Genomic DNA, 24556 nt, shown 5'->3' on the forward strand with positions numbered 1-24556 from the left:
TTCTGGCTATGCTTACTTACTTAAGTGACCTCAGGTATAGTATTCAGTCTTTAATGACCCCCATGTCTTCATTTTTAAAATGAGGCCACTGTTTTTTCTCCTTAAATTCCCTGTCCCTTCCCTTGTCTCTTCCTTTACTGTGAATGTTGAAACAATCAGATTTGAGCTACTTCAAGTCTCCTGTTCTACATCTTTATGACTCTGAAGTTTAAAAAATTCTTTCTTTATAAGGGCTCAACAAATGCTTATTGACTGATTGTTGATTGATATTTCGTTGTCTTCATCTACCTCTCCTACTTCCTTCCAATCACTAAGGTAGAGAGAGGTACCTTATCCAGGCACATACCACAGCCAGGTCAAACCTACTTGGAGACACAGCTGTTAAATATTCAATGTAAATACTCGAACTTGGAAATCTGCAAACATTATAAATTAGGGCTTTATTTGTTTTATTGACTTCTAGACTTAAGAAAGTATAAATAATGAAGATTAAGCCTTAAAGTGTATGCAAAATGTGCACACAGGTATGTATTTATACACAAATAAATACATGCATACATATATAGAGAGAGACAGAGAAAGAAAGGAGAGCTGGTTGTTAAACATTTATGAACACATCCCTATATTCATACTCTCAATTCTCTCCTGTCTCCTATGTGACCTTGCTTCATCAATGATCTCCTCACCTTATGCATCTTTAATATTTCCCTCTATCTTTCCTTTAGTGGGAAGGGGGTGGGGAGAAAGGAATAGACCTTTCTATATGATCTATGTGCTAGGCTAAGCACTTTACAAATATTATTTCATTTGCCACTCACAACAAATTTGCAGGGTAGGTACTATCATAATCCCTATTTTGCAGCTGAGGAAACTGAGGCAAACAGAGATTAAGTGACTTGCCCAGGGTAAAAAAGCTAGAGAATGTCTTAAGTTCAGACAAAGAAATGCCTGAATTTCCCAAGGAGTAGTGCAAAAAGTAAATACCATATCCCACTGGGAACTACATTTCCCATGACACTTCAGGTCTTAAGAGTCAGGACTGATAACAAGCAGTCTAGAATTCCAGTTTTCTTAGGACGGAATACTGGAAGCAAGGAGATGTCATCACAGCAAAAACATAGCTAAGCGGAAGGAATAGAGGCCACAAAGCAGAGAAGACCTATACTCAGGGAGCGACCAGAACCAAAACTTATTAGGAGAGCAGACTGCTGGACAAGCTAAGAAAGCAGGTAATTGGACTGGAGTACAGGCTCCAGAATTGGATTGTTTTAGGAGTTCCCAGTTTCATACTGTTCTGGCAGCTTGAATCAAATGGCATACACTTGACAATAACAACAATAAACACTAAAGTACCCCCATGATCATGAACTAAAATGTGAGATTTGACCTAGATGATTTCTAAGGTCTCTTCTAGCTAGAAATCATATGATCTTAGGAACTTTATTTCTCCCAAAAGAAAGATACATAGGGATGGGGAAATATGGGTACCCAGGCCAGCTGAAGAGTTTGTCCTCAGTGCCTTTTCCATTCCATAAGCCAGATAATATATACTTGAGTCATTCACCCATCATGTCATACAAAAAGCTGTGGGCAAGTACCCAGACTAACAGACTGTTTCAGCTACCTCAATTAGTTGCTAAGCAACCATTTCACTGGAAACCTCCTCTCATCAAGACAAAACAGACTGGTTCAGATAAATGTATGCTAGCCCGAATGTTTCAATGGGCCAGTTCCACAAACACCAGGCTATTTCTCTGTACAGCAACTTTTTTAGGGGTTACTTTGTCTCTAAGAGTTATATGCAAAGTTTCTTGACTCTACAACACATAGAGAATTTTTTAAATTGAAGAGGATGAAAATAAACAACTGTTGTTCAAATAATAAGGAAACCAGTAAGTTTCTGGTCACGTGAAAGCTTACTGATGTTCTCTTGTCTTTCACTTTCTTGCAATAAGAAATGGATCTACCTTCAACTGTTATGAGAATGACTTATTCATGAAGAGTTTTGTTGCATAGGTAGGTTGTGCAAATATTTTTCATAGTGTTCAGCTGGTACAAAATGAAATTGAAAGGGGGAGGACAAAAAAAAACCCAAACAAAATATTTGAACCTACTTCTCCCATAACAATCTGCAAGCCCGACTGCAGTTAACTCTCGAAAGGACAAAACTATAATTGCCCCTACGGTTATTATCTACCAATCATATCAGAGTTGCAAATTAACCAAAATCCATGACAGTATCAGTATCAGGAAGAGCTGCACAAATGAGATATGAACATAATATAATAAGGCTGATTTCATAAGCCACACTCATGCGTGGATTATGAAAAAATCAGCTTCATTACTTCACAATCACATCTCTTTAATAGGAAAAAAATTAATATAATTCAGCCTTTCAATGCCATGTGGCCACACTAGGAATCAAATCAACACCAGATGGGTGAATGAAAAGCAACTATTCAATAAGCTTTTGAATAAGCCAAGAGTATGAACAATTCTTGGTGAATCAGTATCTTATAAACATGCTAAATAGAATCATGGCATATAGTCTAGATCCAAGGATTATTTAAAGTAAAGTATCCAACTTAATCATTAGATGCTGCTTTTATAATGACGCAGCTGCCTCCACCCCAACTCAAATTAATTTCCAACAGATTAAAAGTTCCATCAACCATCTTACTCTTCAGTCGAACCCATGGTTTGTTTTTTTTTCCCTCTCAGTTGAAAAAGAAAGTGATCCTACATCTATGATGCATTTTATATGTGTGTTGTTGGTTTTTCAAAATTTGCACATTAATTTTAAATGGCACAAAAATCTGTATTTCAAAGGCAAAAAAATAATGCAATGCAAAAGTGGTAAAATGATCTTGATATATACAAATATATGCATATATCTGTGCATTTATCATGTTTATACATATGTATAAGCACTTTACACATGTCTTCATTTTCACAGTATTTCAGTTAGGTAGGAGGGAATCTGATGAGGAAGCCAAAGTACTATGAGATCAACTAATCTACTGAAGTTTACACAGTTTACATACAGACTTAACTCTCAAGCCTTTGTTCTATTTATTGTTTTGAATCATTAAAGGATACCGGACAACATTTGCAAAATTATAAGACAGCATAATGTATAAGTATACAAAAAATAAATCAATATATTAAGGATCTGTGATTTTATCACTTTGATATTCCCTCCACTACCAAAAATCACAACTCCCCTATATCCTAACAGGCTTTTCAAGAGTTGCTCTGACTGAAAATTCATCATAGTGTGGCTACGCTGATAATGAGCCTCTCCAAATTTTAGCCATGCACTGCTTTGGTAAGTATTGCATAGATTTTCAGAGTAGGAAGGACTCACTGGGGCTAGATTCTAGTCCAACATACACATGAACAAGAATCCCTCCTACAATATGACCATGGTCAGAGAGCCTCTTGCTTGAAGACTTCAAAGGGGAGGGAGGGAAGGGAAGGGAACATACCAAAGCAACCAATTCCACTTTTGGATAGCACTAACTGGCAGGGAGTTTTTCTTTACATTTAGTATTAATATGCCTCTTTGCTTGGGGTCCCAGATCTAGCCTTTGGGGTCCAAGCAGAAGAAGCCTATCCCCTTCTGCCATGTGACAGCCTTGCAAATACTTGAAGGTAGCTAGTACATCCCTTCGAATCTGCAAGCCAATGGATCTTCCTGTGGAAAGGACTTGAAGACAAATAATCCTGGCTGCCCTCCACTGAATGCTCTCCAGCTCATTAATGTTTTTCCTAAATCATGACATCCAAATTTGAACACAACTTAACTAGTTGTGCAAAAATTAAAATGCAAAGTCTGTCCAGCTTGTTAGATCCTTCTGACACTTGAGTCACAGCTTCTAAAAACACAGAGTCACCTCTATGCTACAATGAAGAACTGGAGGAGGATGTTAGTAGAGGAGAGAATAAATACAAGATTTAAAAATGTATACGATAGTTTATGTAGCAAGGAGAATTTCTCTGGCAATAACAAGAATCATAGAACTGAAACTCAGTGAGGCCTGAGTTTTATGGCCTGAGAAGCTACTTTGTCCCCCATATCACTGCTACACTCCACAGACAAAACCTCCAGAGATTATGTCCTGGAAGACCTAAGTTAATCAGTTTTGAAACTACCATTACCATGGGCTTGTGCTATCCTGACTGGTAAGTGCAAATTCAGACTCTACTATATTCAGCCAGCTCTAGCGCCTCAGCCATACTTCACCCCAGGCATCTGGCTGCCTGGTCCTGCCACTGCTACCCTCCAATTTGACTTCTACAGACCAGGCCTTAATGGAGCTAAGCCATTCAATCTGGGAGCTCCCCCCTTGGGGCCACGCTATACTGATTGCTGAGTACAAACCTGCCTAGGCTGCTAAATGTGACTGGCACCAGACTCTCAACAATGCTTCACCCCAGCTACCTTCCAGTCAGGTTACTGAGTGCATACCCCCAACCTTTCCACTTCTTGCTCTGGGAATAGCAATCAAATCAACACTACCATTGCATCTGGAATGGGAATATATCAATCAATCCCCCTACAACTCTATTCACCATTTCTGTTACTTCACAGACCAAAACAACCTTCCTTAGCCTCACTCCTTTTAGAATGTAAACTCTTTGGAAGAAGGGACTCTCTCTCTTGTGTGTGTGTATATGCCCAAAATTTAACACATAATGAGCAAACAAATACTTTTTCATTCATTAAAAGGCAGTAACATAAGACCACCATTAACTGTTGCTTCATCTTACTAATTTGGGTCTTTAAAAAAATAAAACCTCAACTTTTGATAATAAGGTCACATTTAGAAAGGAAAAATATGTGACTGATCCATTTAAAAGTGAAAATCTCCAGGCTCTCATATGGGTAGGAATGCACAATACACATAAAATCAAGGTTCCTCTAGTACCCCCTTTGCCACTTATGCATAAGGCAAATGCACAACCATCTATTGTCAGTCATCTGGTGCCCACTGGCACTCTTCTAGGCTTCCCACCAAGTGTTAGCTTGAGTGCTTAATTTGGCTCTGCTGAATTTTTCAGGCTATCACTAATGAAGCTATTTTCTGGCTATATCTTAAAACTGCTTCTTGTAGCTTTCTACCAGCTAAATGCATAATTAATAGATAAAAGAATAAAGGATGCTAAAGTACCACTCAGGGACAGCTCCACTATAACTTAAGTGAAAAAATGACTTTCTATTCACCTCTAAGGCAGACATGTCAATCTAGAAGGATCTGCTTTAGGAAAGGAAAACATGTCCTCATACATGATTCCAGGCAATAGCTCACACGTTGCTTAAGGGAGTGAAAGCCCCATGAACTTCAAAGTATCAATGCAACTGATATTTGAATGAACACTGGCTTTGCTATTACTATTGTATAATCACTAATATTTGTACTCTTGGATGTGTAAGGCAGAATCTGTTTTACTCATCTGTATGTATCCCCCAGGGCACCACTGTGGTGTCTAACAGATTGGAAATGTTATATGAACAAACAGATGATTGCATCCTGGACACACTCAAAAGTCAGGGACTATGTCTGTTACTTGTTACATAGTACTCAGAATACCAAAGCCCATTTAGACTCATTACATGAAGCTGCTGATGAAGTAATTTTGAAAATGAATGTTCAAGGACTTCTGGGTCACACAACCAACAAGAAAAAAGACGATGGTTTCTCTGATCCCCAAGACCTCTGAAACCCTTCCAAAATGGAAATTATATGCCAAAGATAAAGCAACTTCAGCTGTCTCCATAATCTAGGATACCTGGAACATCAAAGAAGGTTTAAAAAAAATCTTGAATTTGCATTCACTCTGAGTTTATCAGCACTTCCTTCCCTATTGCCTGCCATGCTACTGGCTGTGAGGCTGCACCAAAAGACTTAAGGACCCAACCCATGGGCTTGCAACAAAACCCAAACCCACACTCCAGCCACAGCCCCCCTTTCTTGTGCCATGAAGATCCCAGAACAAGGCTGTGGAAATCTGCTGAGACCTCGAGGGCCAGTACTGCAGCAATGTTTTGTGCTGCAAAAGATCTCTTCAGGAGAGCAGAAGAATAAAGGATATAAGGCAGTTCATGTATCTCAGCTTGAAACAGAGCTCAACCTCACATATGACAACCCTTTCTCCATCCCAGAGTCTTTGGGATCCAAATTCCAAATGGTAGAAATTGGCTGCAATAGCACCAGTGTGGCAGTGCTCTGAACTGCCTGACCAGGAACTGAGGAATAGGAATGGGACAGGACATCACATGTGAAGAGGTTGTATAGCACTCCACCAAAATGAAGGAAAGACCACAGCATCCAGTTAGGGTCATTCTGTCCCCTCCAAAGTCACTTCAGAACAGACCAAGGTTAATGAACTGTGAATTGTCCAGCTTGAGAGGAGTCTGAGACGCTTTGAGATCCACCCTAAGGAAACCACCATCAGAGGGGAAGGAGTAGAAAAATGAGCAATAGGGGAAAGTAAGGTAGAACATGACTGAAATTACCAAAGATCTTGAGAAAAATTCAAAAACGTTGAACACATGCAGATAAAGCAACAGAAAAAAACATTAACAACAGAAGGAAATATGCCCTCAGGATCTAGTTAACTAGTTCAAGAATCTGAATAAATATTACAAAACAAAGGAAAATGTTCCACCACTTGATAAAACAGAGGACCCTGTGGAATTTGAAAAGAATACAGGACCACAACACACTGTTCAAGAGTGGTTTAAAAGAGATCTGAGAATTGTAAGAGCAGACTTTATGGCAGGAACAGCAAAAATAACAGGCAGAATAGAAAAACTAAAATCTGTGATGGCAAGTTTCACCAAAGAAACAAAACAGAGAACAACAGATATCCTGCCTTGTGGTGGCAGTTGAACTCCTAGGGATACTGGAGGAATGGGAGAGCCAGGGAAGACATTTTGAGGCAAATAAGAAAAGGAGGTACCTGGGGGAGGGTATAAATCAGTGTTGGGCTGCATAATTAAGGACATGGTGGGGAAATGGTCTACTATGGGGCAGTATCCCCTGTGTGATCTGCAGTATCGCCTGTGAACTATCATTCTTCTGGGAGTGAAGTACAATGGAAAAGGAGAAAATGTGTAGAGGGAAGATCTCAGAGTGGATACCTTGGAAGTTCTGATTCTATGAAGAATACAGAGAATAGGGAGAGACTAAATAATTACAGGAGTCATGAACCAGAGAATGAGGGTCTAAAGTAGACAGAAAGAGGACAGATCATACTCTCTTCTGTGGTGCAGACTACAATCATTCCACACCAATCCATTTTGTTTTCCTCTTGTTCAGGTCCACCTGCAAATTCACCGCAGGGGGATTAGCCAGATGTGCTGGGGTTATTCCCCAAGTCAATAACAAAAGAACTCTTCAAAATGATGTACTTTCTGCATCTGTGTCCTTCACTCAGCATGCCTTCTACTTCCCTCTATTTTTCCCTCTTGAAAAGATCACAAATTATAGTAATAATATTAATAATTATAATAATCTTCAATTCCTTATGTCAAAGTAAAAAAAATCCAAATCCCAAATTTATTTTTTTTCCTTATGTGGCCTTTGATTATTTTTTTTCTTATAAAACAGTAGCCCTTGATAGCAAAATGTTCCCCTATCTTTGCTCTACTAGCTATCTTCATGTTAATGGAACAGTGCAGCCAAGCCTAGTCCTATAAAATACTGAGTCTCATTATCTTCTTCTTGGTCCTAATGTTGTTGGTAAATTGAAGTATCATAATTCTCTCTCCAGAATAACTGGAGAATGGGGAGTTCTGGGTAATTAAACATTATGGTTCACTTAAATTTACCATACATTCTCTTCAAGAAAGTTTTATGCATTGCTATGAGTCAGTGTCATTTTTTTTAATTAAAAAGATTTTTTTTTACATTTTTTTATTGCCTTCATTTTCCTTTTCTCCCTGTATTTCTCCCCATTCCCTCTCTTACATTAAATAAAGAATTGTTTAAAAATGAAGGGAGAAGAGAAATTGGCAAAAATTGATCTACATATTGAAAAAATCTGAATTTATATGCAGTGTTTTAACAGACTGCATATAACAGACAGCTACCTCAGCATCTTGGCTTTATTCTGATGGGTGTTGAATACTCAACCCTCAAGATACATGCTCTTTCAGACTCTGTGTTCCATTTATTTGAATCAACAAGCATCATATTTATATAAAGGAACTGATTTTTCTTTCAAAAGGGGAAAGGGACTAAACCTGTGATTGCCTTGTTATAAAGAGCTTCTAATTGTAGAACTTCCTCTCTAATGTATGTGGTACCTTCTCTGCAATCTACTGCCCTAGAGAATACTGAGAGATTAGGTGATTTGCCCAGTGCTACACAACCAGTTAGATGTCAGAGGCAACATTTAAACCCAGGTCTTCCTGACTCTAAGGCCAACTCTATCCATTAAACCACACTGCCTCTAATAAAACAGTAACAATTCACATTTATAGTTACAAAATGTTTTGCATATGTTAACTAATTTAATCCACACAAAACCCTTGGGAGTTAGCATTAATGTTGTTGTCTCTATTTTGTTGATGGGAGGACTGAAAGATGATTTGACATACCCAGTCACATTGCTAGTTAGGGGTAAAGTCTAGGTGGTACAGTGGATAGAGTTCAGGTCTTGGAGTCAAGAAGACCCGAGATCAAATTTGACCTTAGGCACTTACTGTGTGACACTGGGCATGTCACTTAACCCTGTTTGCCTCAGTTTCATCATCTGTAAAATGAGATGGAGAAAGAATTTTGGCAAACCACTCGTATCTTTTCCAAGAAAACTCCAAATGGAGTCACAAAGAGTTGGACACAACTGAAAGTACTCAGCAACAAAAACAGGACTTGAATCCAGGTCTGCTAACTCAGCCAACTTGAAGTCAGAACAGCGGGGCCAAGTTTTACACTGACTCTTACTTGCTGTGTGACTGTGAATGTCACTTGACTTCTCTGCATTTCAGTTCTTTCATTTGTAAAATAAGGACCCAAATACTTATCCTTATCTAACTCACAGAATTATTGTAAACAAAAATTGTAGGTAAAATCTAATGAGCTAAAGAATGTGAGTTACTATTAATATCTATACTATGCTAACCTAGAGATAAGGTGAGGTATGCATTTTTTGTCTTCTGCCCACCATGCTGTCAAGAGCTTTTTGCTTATACATCATGGATAACAGTTATATGAGACAATGGTCCTATAATGTCTGTAACATGTGGCCTGTGTTTGGTCTTCAGCCATTACAGACGTTAATTCTGGTTCAGTAATGAAGTACCACTGGAGGGCACCATGGGGGAGGAGGAGGAGGGCTTCGTCATAAAACTTTATCAATGACTTGAATGAAAACATAGTCAGCATGCTTATTAAATCTGCAAATTAAACAAGCTGAGAAGGATATAAGAAATTAGAAGGCAGTTTCTTGGAGAAACTCATGAAACTGTTCGTAGAGGAACAAAAGAGATGTGGACTATCTTAGGGAAGGCAGTACTCACATTGATGAAATTTATTTTAAAAAAATACTGAAATAGTCTGAGGGCATTCAGAATTATCCTGTGTCCTACAGTAATAATAATAGATTATTTTCTCACTGTTGAGTGTTCCAGCAAAGCACTGGCCCACAGTCCTTCCTGAGCATGCATTCTTTCTTCAAAGGGAAACACCTTTTACCAGTAGCTGGAAGTGATGCATTTGTTAGTTTGGATAAATCCATGAAGGCTGGTGGTGAATGAAAGGATCAAAGAAGAGATGCTTTTAGCTCTAATGAGATCACTAAGGGTGAGACATGTTTATTTGTTTCTCCTGTAAAATTTTTATAGATGTGAGCTAAGGATGAGAATCTCTGCCTGAAATATTTGGAAAAAGTTTTCCATGAATTCTTCTCAAGACAAGAAAATCTGAAGCCAAACTAGCTACCAACTTAAGCTGTGATTTTCACTCATGAATCCCAAAAGAAGCAAAACTCTACATTTTACCAGCATAAGCTTTCATCACTTTCCCAAAGGAAAAAATCCATTCATTAATTTATTTTAGAAGCACAGAAGGCATAGTCCTTGTCCTTGAAGAGCAGAAGTTAAACTTTAATATCAGAATTTAATATGCATCACTTTCTAAGTGCCCTTAGAAGATATGTCTTCTGAGAGCTCTGATCAATATCTTTTAAAGCTTTTAATTTTTAAAAATCTTTAAAAATCTTTTAATCTTTTAAATCTTTTAAAATTTGAATCTTTTAAAAATTTGAGGCCAGTCTGTGAAATTCTGAGTATAGCATTCAATTCAATTCCACAAGCATTTTTAAAGCAACTAATGGATATCAGTTACTGTGCTAGGTGTCAGATACACAACAACAAAAATGAAATAATTCCTGCCCTAAGAAAATCTGTCAGTCTTTTACTAGTAAAGAGAAGTCCCTTGAAGGAGATACAGTTTCAAACCATGTCAGGAAGGAATGGGAAGGATATGGGCTTTGGAATAAAAGTTGTTGACCCTACCTGAAAATGTTAGGGACTTTCTTATAGGTAGAAGTCAGGGAAGATGGGGAGTGTGGTGGTTAGAGTGAGGAGTGGGGTCTTTTAGCTTCAAGGAGAAAGGGTGTGTTGGTCTGAACTTTCAAAATAAGTTGTTATTTTTCATAATTATCATCAACAATGAGTCAATCACATATTGGTACTTGCTATGCTAGATGACATCAAGGAAAAGACAAGGTGTGACCCATGGAATAAAAGGTTTCAACCCCACTCTTGAAAAACCCTTCATTTTAGCCATTGCCATAACAATCTTTGTATTCTCTTTTTTCCCTTTTTTGAGGGGTATATCTACCAAGTAGTTAAGAGAAAAAGATGCTACTTAAAGCCTAGCTTTTCTCACTATTGTTAATCTTTATTTTTCCCCCAAATGAACGATTCCAGAATTTTCCAATTTTGGTTGTATGTGCTACAGCTCAATTTATACATATTAATTTCCATAATAGCAATCTACAAAACACTAATTTATCCTATTGTTTCCCAATAGATAATTCTAAGTTTCTTTGAACATTCTGACAAATAGTATGAGTGGCAAAATTAAAAATGATTTACCTCAATAACTTATCATCACTATCACTGATAAGTCTATTCTCAGAGCATGCTATTTTCTTTGTCCTAGCAGGATATCTAACACTTCTTAGCCCCCAAAACATGTTTTAGTTATTATAATTCCAAATGAAAAGGCAAGTTATTAGACATGCTTTGAAGGAAAAATCAACAAAGCCTAATCATCTAAACTGAGATTAGTGCTTTCTTTAGAACATAGAATTTTGTAACTGAAAGGGGCCATACAGACCAATTCAGCCCACTGAGAACCTTAATTGAAATTAATTAGGTATCTGTCTTTAATTATCTATCTTTGATTGACTGTATATGCCCTTTAAGTGAGTATATACAGATGACCCTCTTCATCCTCAGGGTGTTTCCTTTGATTCATCCTTACAGCCTTCCTGACTTACTGGCTACTAGGCATCTCTAGCCCTTCTGTCCACTCACTGCATACCTTCTCTAATCTCCAGACCTAAAGCTAGAGCCCTGATCCTCCCCACTTGGCTCCAGCACATCCTCACTCATACATAATACTCTATGGATCACTGTTCTTCCTGAGCCCTCTATCTCATGTCCTTCAGTTGGCTCACCTGACTCACCAGGTTTTCTGAGCAGTGACCTATATGCACATTAAATTTGTTCTGCTTGATCCCACAAGATATAACTAGGTACAGATAGTGGATCTTGCAGAGGGGCTGATTTAGGCTTGTTTGAAAGGGTGTTTTCCTAATAATTAGAACTATCTAAAAGCAAATGTGCTACCTGAGTAAGTAGTGGGGTTTCCCCTCTATGGGGGAGGTTTCCCCTCTATGGCACAAGCTAGTGGAACAGGATAATGGTGCTATCTTAGTTGTTTAAATAGGAAGCACAATGGTAGAGGCTCAGGAGCTACAGTCATGAGTAGTAGGAGTATAACTCTACCATCTAAGACTCTGAAATTAAGTTTTAGCAAGTGTGGCACCCATTCTGGAAGATCTTCAAGCAAAAGCTAGATGACCACTTGTTGGGGATGTGAAATAAGAATCTTAAGATCATAGATTTTAGAGCTGAAAGAGACCAGAGACTTCATTCAGTCCTACCCCTTAATTTTATGGCTGAAGTTATAGATGCCCAGACAAGGATGTGCTGGAGCCAGCACATACCTGCTCACTAGACCTGACTCTTACATTTTCAATGTGGGCATTTACATCTTGGAAATGGGCAAGTGCTACAAATTGGATCTTGATATATTATTTTGCTGCTTGTTTAGACTTAAGAAAACGATGGAGAAAATGTTAATGATGCATATTAAACTTAAAAGTATGTCATACATTTTTTTTGAGAGCTTGCTGTTAAATATTTACCAGCACACCACACAAGTGAAGTGATTTACCCAAAGCCACATAAGTAGTAGATGACAAATCCTGGAGCCCAGACACTTTTTTTTAAAATTTAATTTCAAATTCTCTCTCTCCCCCTCCTCTTAACCCTCCCCCCCAGTAAGTCCAGGAAGGTCTTTTGAATCTAGATCCAGGACCCTTTCCACTGATTTATTCAAGTATAAGCTGAACTATATGGGCTCTGAAGGCCTAAGATATCTTGGTCATACAATATACAAAGAACTGGTAGAACAGCCTGCTGATGTGAAAATCACTGATTACATTACCATTAACAAAGACAAGAAGAGGGCTTTCACATAGAGAGTAGCAATTCAGACAGTAACTGGGAAAGGAATGGAAGAAACTAGGTGGCACAGTAGATAGAGTGCTGTATTTGAAGACAGGAAGATCTAAGTTCAAATACTCTTTCAGATACTTAATAGTTGTGTGAGTCTGGGTCACTTAACCTCTCAGCCTGTCTACAAAATGAATCAGTCTATCTATAAAATGAAAGGGTTTGACTCAGTGACCTCCAAGGTCCTTTCTAGTGCTAATTCTACGAGCCAGGGGACATTAACAGTAATAAAAGAACAGAAGTCAAAAAGGAATAGCTCAGTGCCAAAGAGGCAAAAGTGTAAGGTTTCTCCCCATTTCCTAGGCGATATTACTATGTATTACTATCAATTTTCCCTATCAATGATTCCCCATTGGCCTCTAGTCTACTATGTGACTATATCCCAAGGGCTTTGTGCTCATTCACTCCTTTGCAGAGACACTAAAACAACAACAAATGAAGTCCCAGTCAAAGCCCCTTTATCCATTTACTTAACTGAATTCAAAAGTAAGCTGCTGTAGTTTTCAATAACTGCTATCTAGAAATCAAGGGCTTCTGAATACTTCCATACATTCAAAGCAGCGCATGCTTAGCCTTCCTAACCAGCCCATTTGCAAGATGAATACTAAATGCTTATTGACTGCAGAAATTTGGCATAGTCTGCAGTAACTTTGCTACTATGAACTTTAAAATATCTAGACAAAGTATTAAATCTGTGTTTCTGAACAGACGTAAAAATAATAATAGAAGATTCCCTAAGGGGATGTAAGTTCCTTGAGGGAAGAGACTATCTCATCTTGTTTTCGCATCTCCAGCACCTAGCATGGTGCCTAACCTGCAGCAAACACTTAATAAATGCTTGGCAATTGATAAATAATGAGGAGGAAAATAAACGCTTCATCATCTGGAAGAATGTGGTTTCTCTTCCTATGTGATATGTCTTAACATTTTAAACTAACTGTGATTCTTTCCACAAAAATCATTCTTTTTTTTTTAACGTTGACTTAATACAAGACAAGAAATTGTCAGATATTTCTCTTTACTAAAGCAGTCTTTTTCATTTTCCTTTCACTAACCCACAAACAAAATAGGGACAAAGTTTTCATATAACATTGAATCATATATTGCTTTGATGAGATTTCATGCTAGTAACAACCTCTATTGATCTACAAGTTAATATTTATTCATTCTTCTATGAATCTGTGATTTCATTCCTGTCAATCATCAATGTAAATCACATCCCATCTATTCTTCTCCCATTGTTCCTCCCCAAAGGAGCTGGCCAATATTCTCTACTCATGTACCTGCCTGCTTTGGTTCTGGCAGTTTATGTTCACCCCCAATACTGTGCAGAGGGAAGACAGTGTGATTCTGGTTGATGGGTAGAACTAAATAATTTTTTATCTTGCTTTGGCTTCTTCTTAGTAAATGTTTCAGTCAATAAACATTTAACAAGCCCCTTTCATGTGCCAGGCACTACACTAAACACTGAGGATACAAAAAGAGGCAAAAGGTAGTCCCTGCCTTCAAGGAGCTAACTATCTAATGTTTTTGAGCATTAATCATAGTTGATTAAATAGGAAGCACAATGGTGGAGGCTCACGAGCTACAATTATGAGTAGTAAGAGTATAACTCTACCATCTACCATCTGAAATTAAGGTTTAGCAAGTATGGCCACCCCTTCTAGAAATTCCTAACCTGCCAACCTGAGCACAGGTTTAAAATGAATGAGCTAAATTAAAGATAAGGGAGACCAAGTGCCACGCCCATTCTATGCAGGCATCAATTCTACCCGATGTGGGCAAAGTGAGCATTTGTGTCATGGAAGCAATTTAGTAAAATGTCTTCTTTTCCTATTTTTTCCAAACAATTATGCAGTATTAGAATTAATTGTGCTGTAGAAGTTTGGAAGAATTCACTAATAAATTCACTTGGTTTTCAGGATTTTTCCCCTGGGAGTTCATGTATGGCTTATTAAATTTGTTTTTTCTAAGATGCCATTATTTAAGAATTCTATTTCCTGTTCTGTTTATCTGGGAAATTTATATTTTTGTAAAGATGTATCATTTAGGTTGTCAGTTTTATTGACATGTTATTAGACATTTAATAATTATTTTTATTTCATATTCATTGTAAATTCACCTTTTTCATTTCTGATACTGCTCATTTGGTTTTCTTCTTTTTTTATTAAATTAGCTAATGACATTTTTCTCAAAAATCTTAGCTCCTAATTTTATTTATTAGTATTTTGTTACTTTCTCTTTTGAGTTTCAGGATTTATATTTCAGTGTTTAGTTGAGGGTTTTTAATTTGGTGGTTTTCTACTTTATTTAATTTAAATATCCATTTAATTGATCTGCTCTTTCTCATTAATTGATGAAAGAGTTTAGAGACAAACTTTCCTTTAATTATTTTTTTGGCTGCATTCCACAAATACTGATAAGTTGCTTAATTGTTATTATATTTAATGAAATTACTAATTCTGTAATTTGTTCTTGATTTTGTTTCCAATTACTTTTTAAATCTTTGCTCCCAAAGTCTTTTGTTGAATGTAATTTTTATTGCATTATGATCAATAAAATATATAGTTAATATTTTTGCTTTTTTGCATTTCATTATGAGGTTCTCAAGCCCCAATAACAGGCAGTTTTTATGAAGGAGCCATGCATAGCTGAGAAATAGTTATACTGTTTTCTTCCCATTCAGATTCTCCAGAGGTCTAATGTATTTATCTTTGCTAAAATTCTATTCAGGTCCTTAACTTCTTTCTTAGCTTGTTTGTGGTTTGGTTTGGTTTTGCTGTTTTCTTTTTAACTTAACTAAGTCTGAGAGGAGCAAATTAAGGTTCTCCTCTATTATAGTTTAACTGTCTATTTCTTCTTGAAACTTGATTAACTTTTATTTTAAGAATTTAGACCCAATGCCATTTGTTGCATATAACTTTAGAGTGCTGACCTTTTGCAAATGTGCTTTGCCTGCTTGTATCTTTTAATTAGGTCTATTTTTGCTTTTGCTTTGAGACCTGACTGCTACTACTGCATTTTTTTTTAATTTCAGCTGAAGCATAATAGATTTTGCTCTAGTCTTTTCTTTAAACTACGTATATCTTTCTATTTTGTGTGTTTCTTGTAAACAATATATTATTGGATTCTGAGTCCTAGTCCATCCTGCTTTCCTCTTACATTTTATGGGTGAGTTCATCCCACTGACATTTACAATTACGAATGCTAACTGTATTTCCCTCCATCCTATTATCTTATTCTCATCCTTCTCTTTTTCCCCTGCTCCCTCTTTTAGACTCAGTTATGCTTCTGAATAATGCCTCCCTTAACTTACTCTCCCTATTTTCCCCTTTTCCCCTTTATTTTTTTCCTTTCTATTTGTCTGTTGCATGAGTTATATTTCTACACCCAACTATGTGTATGTTTATTCTTCCCTCCTTTTACTAAGATGGATAAGACTGAGGTTCAGGTGTCATCTGCTCCACCCACTGCCTTCTCCTTATTGTATAAACTCCTTTTTGCATACCACGTTTATATAAGATACTTTCCCCCCAACTCTTCCTCTCTCTTCCCCTCTCTCCCAGTACATTCTTTTTCCCTACCCATTCCTTTCTTTCTAAATCATCCAATAACAACAGAATCACACCCAGGCCTTCTGTCTAATTTGACTCTATCTATGACTTCTGGTGATGATAAAATTTTGAGGAGCTATACGTAGTATCTCCCCATATAAAAATGTAAACAGTTTAATCTTATTTAGTCCCTTATGATTTCTAACTCATATTTACCTTTTTATGTTTCTCTTGACTCCTTGTATGCTAGATTTTCTATTCAGGTCTAGCATTTTCTTCAAGAATGCTTGAAAGTCATTAAAGATCCTTTTCCCACCCTGCAGCATCATACTCAGTTTTGCTGAGAAGGTTATTGTTGGTTGTAAGCCTAGATCCTTTACCTCCTGGAATATCATATTCCAAGTTCTCTATTCCCTCAAAGTAGTGCCCCCTAATCTTCTGTGATCCTGACAGTGGCTCCTTTGTATTTGAATTATTTCTTTCTTTCTAGCTGCTTGCAGTATTTTTTCTTTCACTTGGATGCTCTGGATTTTGTCTATAACATTCCTGGCAGTTTTCATTTTAGAATTTCTTTCAGAATTGGCAAATTCTTTCAATTTCTGCTTTGTTTTCTCATTCTAAGATATCTGTTCAGGTGTATTTTTTTTCAATGATTTTTTTTTCAAATATGATGTCTAGGCTTTTTTATTCTCTTGTTCATGGCTTTCAGATTGTTTCATGATTCTTAAATTATCTCTCCTCAATGTGTTTCCCAGGTCAGTTGCTTTTTTCCCCCTATGAGATATTTAACATTTTCTTCTTTTTTTCCCAGTGTTTTGACTTTGTTTTATTATCTCTGATGTCTCACAGAGTCATTAGCTTCCATTTAACCAATTCCAATTTTCAAGGCATTATTTTCTTCATTAAGGTTTTGTACCTCCTTTCCCAAGCAGTTATTCTCTTTTCATGTCTTCCTTCCCTAGATATTACCTTTTTTCCCATTCTTTCATCTACTGCTGTTATATGATTTTTATAATCATTTTTATAATCCTTCTTTAATGCTCGTTTTAACTCTTTTTGCAATTCTTGTTAGATTCTTATCCAATTGCATTATCTTTGACGCTTTTGATTGTAATTTTTTTAAATCATTTTCTTCTTCTGTGTTTGTGTTTTGAACTTCCTTGTCATCATACTATTCTCTTTGGCCAGGGTTTTTTGTTTGTTTACTCATTCTTCTAGCCTACTTCTTGGGTTTGGACTTTATGTTAGTGATAGTCTCTGTGTATTTCAGGGAGCTGGCAGGGGGTGAGGAGACAGGCTCAGGAGCCTGAAATTTTGTCTTCCAATGTCCCTCTGGTGCTTTCACAGACTCAGCTGGGGATCTGCAAGGCTTTAGTGCTCCTAAAGTAGTGTGGCCTGCCTGTTATGAGTTTTGCAGGTTCCTTATCCAGGTTTGGGTCTATGGTTGGGAGTTACAGCAGACTGCTCCTTGATTCAGCCACTGCTGGCTCACTGGAAGGCTCTCCAGGTTAAGGACAATTGAACTGAACTGAACTGAACTCCCCTTTGAGCTGGAACGCTTTGCTCTGCTCCTAGGATCAGAACAACATGGCTACATTTGCTTCCAGTCCTTGTTTCATGCTCAGTACAGAGCAAGGGCCCAAGCTTGCATTCCTTGCTTTTCACCCACATCTGTGACCTAGTACTAGGTTATGGGTGACAGAGCTGCTAAATGGCACCCATTTCTGCACCAAGTGCTTGCTTAAGGATTCCCCTGGATCGCTTTCTAATGCCTTGTCTTGGCCCTCTCCTTAAGTTCCTGGGTGATAGAATGCTCCCCTCTGTACACACACACACACACACACACACACACACACAACACACCCCTAGACAGACTCCCTCCGCAGTGTCCAAAAGCCTCTCTGTCTACCTCTCTAAGCCACTCTAAGATGGAAAAATAACTCACCATGATTTCTTCTTGGATTTCTCGATCAGAATTCAGTCTCATGTATTCTCTAGGTCTTTGTTAAGAAGGTATGGAGAGAGGTAGGCTCTAATTCTTCCTCTTACTCTGCCATCTTTGTCCTCATAAAGGGATAACTTATGAGACTTTAGGAAGCAAAACAGTGATCACTATGGAACAGAATGTCTTCATCAACAATACACAAAATGAATCTAATTATCAGGAAAACTAACGCTGACTTTCTGGGATACAGTGAATGTCAAACTATGTAGTTATTGAGCAATTAATCATGTACTATTTTGACAGTTCTTGGATGGATATTTAACTCTTATTGTTATTTAATTCTTCATCTTTATCTTTATTTTTTAATCTCCCTAATAGAAGAGGTCATCCCATATTTCTTTGCAGAAGCAGCTATGGTTTAGACCTGGCTTTGAATTCTGACTCCTACACTTGCTAGTTGTGGACAAATTATACTGGCCTCAGTTTTCTTTTCCTGTAAAATGGGTACAAAAATAAATGCACTCCCTAATTCATGGGGTTGTTGTAAAGAAAGTCCTTTTCAAACCTCAAAACATCATATAAAATAATTAGTTAATTGTTCTAGGTTTTATTCCCTTATGAATCCTTTACTCTTTTGTATGGCTCCAAAGCTGTCTGTGACTAGAAAGACTAGCAAGAGAGAACAAAATCTATTTCCACTATTGAAAACAAAAAACTTGAATACAAAGACATAGCCAATGGTGAATAACATCTTAATGCATGAATACCAACATCATGGCTAAACTATGTGCATTATTCCTACCTGAGCAACCTAGAAGTAGTTCCTTAAATGTCCAATTTACTAATAAGAAGAGGCCTAAGCACAGGAGAAAATCTGACTGATTATGACTTCAATTAAGCACAGCCTGCCTATCACAGACCTTAACTGCATTCTGCTTTGTATCACAGGTATTTTTGTATGTATCTTATCTCCCATACTAGACTTAAGGTTCTTTAAAGTAAGGACTGTCTCTTATTCATGTCTGTGTCCCTGACAGCACCTAACAGAATTTCTACACGTAGTAGGTATTCAAATATTTGCTGAACAAATGAATGCATGAATCACACTTTTCTCTTCAAGCAGGGAAGGAAGCTATATTATTTATTAGTTAATTTCATCATTCTCTCAAAAATTCCATCCACTTCTGTAGTTTTTATAACACATTCAGCAACTCTGAGCCTAAGGTCATTTCAACACTGACTAAATAAAGGACCATTTACGTTCTCAAGTGACTGACTTACATGATCAAATCATTCTTGGTTACTCCATGGTTAAAATGTCAACCCTCAAAGGAACAAAATCATTACTCCCTTTACTGAAAAGAAATTGAAAAAAAAAAGTATTTTGAATTTTCTACATAAAGTGTGCAATATTTTTGGTGTATATTTTCAGTTGATTAAACTGGAAGGTGTTGTTATTATTATTTCATTTAACTACAGTGGTGATATAAAATGTTTCCAGGGTCACTAGGAAAAATACAGGTGGGTCTGAGTTGACGACCTTTCAAAATAGCATGATGGCAGCTGCTATAATTATTTAGTGACATACACAATCACTGAGCTATCTGCACACTCTGGGTAACTACGTGATTCACTCATTTTTGTCACTGTTAGGCATTAAGAAAACTATTACCAGGGTGTATTTGTTCTTGAAATTGTAATAGCTTCTCTACTGGATTTTTTTTAAATGGGAGAAATCTAGACTCAAATGTTAGTGAGAATGCTTAACAAGGAAATCTCACTGAGAGCAAATTGTTCCACAGAAGCACAAAACCAAATAGATTTATCATCAGAAGGAAAAAAAAAGGAATAAAAATGTCCTACTCAAATAACATTTGTACCTTTCTTATATTGCCACTGCCTAGAAATGTTCATCATTAAAATTCCATCAAAGTGCCACAAAAGACAACTAAATTCTAGATAAATGTTTCCTCTATTATTATAACTGTGGAAAAAAACAAAGAATAAATTATACAAATATTTTGAAGGTATACTTGTATATTCATCTTCCCTCAGTCTTGCTAAAACTTCCAAATTTTTCCAATGAAAGACCTTCATGCCACCTTGAAGACTAATTAATTCATTCTCAATTTATGATGTTTGATTCCTAATAGATATTAGGCTTCAAATAACTGACAGGTGATATAGCACAATAAAATTTTTAAACATGACACTCAAAAATTATTTGAGGCAAAAGTGAGCACATTAACAACTGACCATAATAGTCAACATGCTCCATTCAGGGATGGTATCTTGGTACTTTTTCCAAATTAAGAGATTAATTTGGTAAGATGTACTTTTTCCCTCTCTCTTGTAGACTATAGTCATCACTGGAAGGAGAGAATCCAGCATTAACATGCAATGACTGCAGTGGTGAAAGCTCCCTGTGATCACACTACACTCTTTTAGACAAAGAATCACAGGACTGAAGACTCAACAACATTAGACTCTGAATGTCACGGGCAAAGTCATTAAATACAGGCCAGACCATATGGACAGTTTTGATGGAAAGTAATGAATGTCGTGCTTTTTAACAGTGAAATTCACATACCAAGAAAGTAACCAAGGAATAGTATGCTATTATGCCATATAAAATGAAAGGAGATGTTTCCATACATACACAAACAAAAATAATAATTTTTACTGCACTCTTGAGGCTTTAATAGGGAAAAGGAAGATGTTGGAAGTGAGCATGCTTCCAAGATGATATTTAGTAAATGACTGCATAGCTTCCATCAAATTATGACAATTTTCATGAAGATCAACCACTAATTATGTGAACTGATAATTATCCTTTAAAAAAAACATAAGAGGGTTATCGTATGGACAAAGGGGTCATTCACACGGGAGCTGATTGAGTTTTGAGCTCTGCCTCTGCTCTGTTATGAAACTCTGGACAAATACTCACGTAGCAATTTCTGGGAAACAATTATCTGTTGTTCCTACCTGCTCCGTAAAAGCAGTGGAGAGACACTACTAGCCAATGAATCCCATTTACATTTCTTGTTATTGGCAATGTCGTTGTTCTCTGCGGTATTGTGGGAAAGGCACTAAACTTGAAGTTGAAAGAACTAGGTTAAATGCTGAGCTCTATCACTTAGGAGCTCTTTGACCTTGAGCCTTTCCTGGGTCTCAATTTTCTCATTTGTGTCATGGGGATAAAGTATTTTGAACTATTTACTCATGGGGTTATTGTGAGCTTTGAATGAGATACTGTGTGTAAACAGCTTTGTATCCTTTAAGTATTATGCAAAAGTGAATTTTTTTTTCATTTAAAAACAAATATTACTCCAATTTATGGTGTAAGGCAAGATGTTTTAAGAAGAAACATACATTTATGTATATGTGTCTATGTATATATCTATATATACATCCATATATCCACACATATACTTATGCATATATTTACAATGCATACATATATATACATATATGTGTGCATGTGTAAATACATATATATGTGTATATGTGTATATATATTATATATGTGAAATGAGAAGCCATTTAGCATTGATTGGGCTATACTTAGTAAAATATATAATAGCTAATAAGCAGCTGTTTGCAAATATCCCAATGAAGTTTGAATATTAGCCTCTTATCAGATCATATTCATTCTATAAATCATTGCTGCTTAGCATGCCCTTTTCTACCTGTGGAAATAAAAGTGCCTGTTCAATACTTGCCTACTCTCCTCCCCTTCTACCTCTACTCCCCGCTATGCTTAAGATACCCAAAGAAAAACTATTCCTGATGAAAGGGCAGATTCGAAATATGAGAGCCTAGTTCCTTAGTTAAGGAGAGAGGCAAACCTAGTGCAAACCCAGAGCAAACCTCAAGGGCACAGGGTGTGGCTTCAACACAGTGGTGCCTGGTTAGCTGCAGTGTTAAGCTAACACAAGAGAAAAAGCAAAAAGATAAGTGACTGACATCTAGGCTGTAGAGGGTGGTGGCATGACTCCCCAAACTGCAAGTGTTAGAACATACCTTTCCCCATGAAGGGAAGAGGGAATTAGTGATTATACACACACATCCCACATGCATTATATATTAGAAACTTCTCAAGGGCAAGGACCATCTATCTATCTTGTTTCACAATGCTTTGTACCAAACGAGTGTTCACAGTGATTTGATACACCAAGGAGTGAACCAGAATTCAAGAGTCTAAAAGGAGGATTTAATGCTACTGAAACCCACCCAAACCCAGCAGGAAATGACCAGTAGCCTCAAACTAGCCTTGTAATTAGAAATTTATTAAATGTAGTCATCTCTCTGTCATATTCATATAGATCATATTTCCATCAATGAAAGCAAGTCCTAGCCTAGACTATTCAAAAATCATTCTTAATTTGCCCTGGGGAAAAAGTTCTTAATCTTTTTTGTATATTCTAGAGCTCACTGTCAGTCTGGTGAAGCCCATGGACCCCTTATCAGAACAATGTTTTTAAATGCATAAAATAAAATATATAGAAATACAAAGGAAAACAATTATATTGAAATATAATTTTGTGTGTGTGTGTGTGTGCGCGCACGTATTTTAACAAATTCCTGGATCCCAGGTGAAATCTGAAATGTAATGCACATCCTTTTAAGATACAGGTGGGCCTAACCGCTCCGAGAAGCCACAATAGTTCAAAGAAAAAAACAGTCATTGTGAAAAGGTCTGAGTACTCCCCTTGCTCTTCTTGACTCTCTGTTCACCTCCTTTGGTTCACACTCTTTCTGGGAATGGCTTGTCTCAACCTTTCAGTCTAAAACATAGCTCAGGCTCTCACAACCAAATGTTCTGGGGTTGGGAAGTCATCATTTTGGCCTAGTTCCTACTACATTCCAATAAATAAAGACCTTATTTATATCAATAAGGAATTCAGTTAAAGGCAAGGCCAATGCCAATGGCAGTACCAGTAAGAATTTGATGGGAGCACTGACAAGTTTTCAGTTCTGATAATAGGCTCACAGGTAAAGGAAAGCTGCACTGAAAGCCAAGTCATAAATGCAAGAAATGGTCATAAATGCAAAATACAGTGTGTGAAGGGTTCATCTGAAGGAACTAGGAAATGTGACAAGTTAATTCTCAGCAAGTGTTTTGGTTTCTAGGTTTGCACAATTAGCAACATACTCATCTCTTACCTATCAGGTATAAGATGAGGGAAAAAAAGAGACATTTAACTCTATTAAGCTATTATGAAGGAACCCACGAATAGGGCCAAACACTGTTCAGTCTAATATACATGACAACACCAGTGGAAACAGGACTATACACACAAACACACACATACACACACTAGCAATTTCTAAAAGATACAGCTCCCAACTCAAGGCCTGATAGACTGAGCACTGAGAAGGTCATATAGCTTGACATGTATATCATAACTTAAGTAACATATAAAGGATCTTACTGACACATGAGCCTACTACCTTCACAACAATTCTCAATACATCCCCTTCTCTCTTCTGACACAGCCATCATGAGAGTGCAGGCCATCATCATCTCACACCTTGCCTACCACAAAAGCCTTCTGGTTGGTTTCCCTTGATACAGGTTTCTCCCCACTGCAGTCTATACTCCATTCAACTGCCAAAGTGATCTTTAAAGAACAGGTATGAATATGTCACTCCTCTACTCAATTAACTCCAATGGCTCCCTATTACCTCCAGGATCAAATATGAAATCCTCTGGCATGTAAAGCTTCTCACAACCTAGGCTCCTTGTACCTTTCCAGTCTTCTTACACTTTACTCTTCTCCACGTTCTCTATGTTATTTAACAACACGGCTTACATGGTGTTCCTTTTACACAACATTTCATCTCCCTTTTTTGAGTACTTTCACTGGCTATTCTCCAGTGTCTGGAATTCTCACTTTCCTCAACTCTGTCTGATGGTTTCCCTGGCTTCTTTTACGACACAGCTGAAATCCCATCTTCTGCAAGAGCCTTTCCCAAGCTGCCAGATACACTGTACTCTTGGCAAGTGTTAGTGCCTTCTCTCTCAGATTATCTCCTGTTTATGTGGGCAGATATCCTCTATATACAGAGTTATTTGCATGTTGTCTCTCCCACTACAATGTGAGTTTTTTGAGGGTAGGGACCATGTGTTTGTCTTTCTTTTTTTATCTCCAGAGCTCTGCACAGCTAGCTTAGCTTGTAGGATGTACTTAAAAATGCTTACTAAGTAAAGAGCCTATCTTTTATTAGAGAAGG

At 37.2% G+C, this 24556-nt stretch overlaps 1 protein-coding gene across 5 annotated transcripts in view; it reads right to left on the reverse strand.

The window, feature by feature from the left end:
* The window catches only part of KLHL32 (kelch like family member 32), a 288659-nt gene that overhangs the window by 169836 nt on the left and 94267 nt on the right, over positions 1-24556 (reverse strand). The gene's annotated exons all lie outside the window — the stretch shown is intronic.

This window comes from Phascolarctos cinereus, unplaced genomic scaffold, assembly GCF_003287225.1.
Source record: "Phascolarctos cinereus isolate Bilbo 61053 unplaced genomic scaffold, phaCin_HiC Scaffold_5;HRSCAF=322, whole genome shotgun sequence".
NCBI lineage: Eukaryota > Metazoa > Chordata > Mammalia > Diprotodontia > Phascolarctidae > Phascolarctos > Phascolarctos cinereus.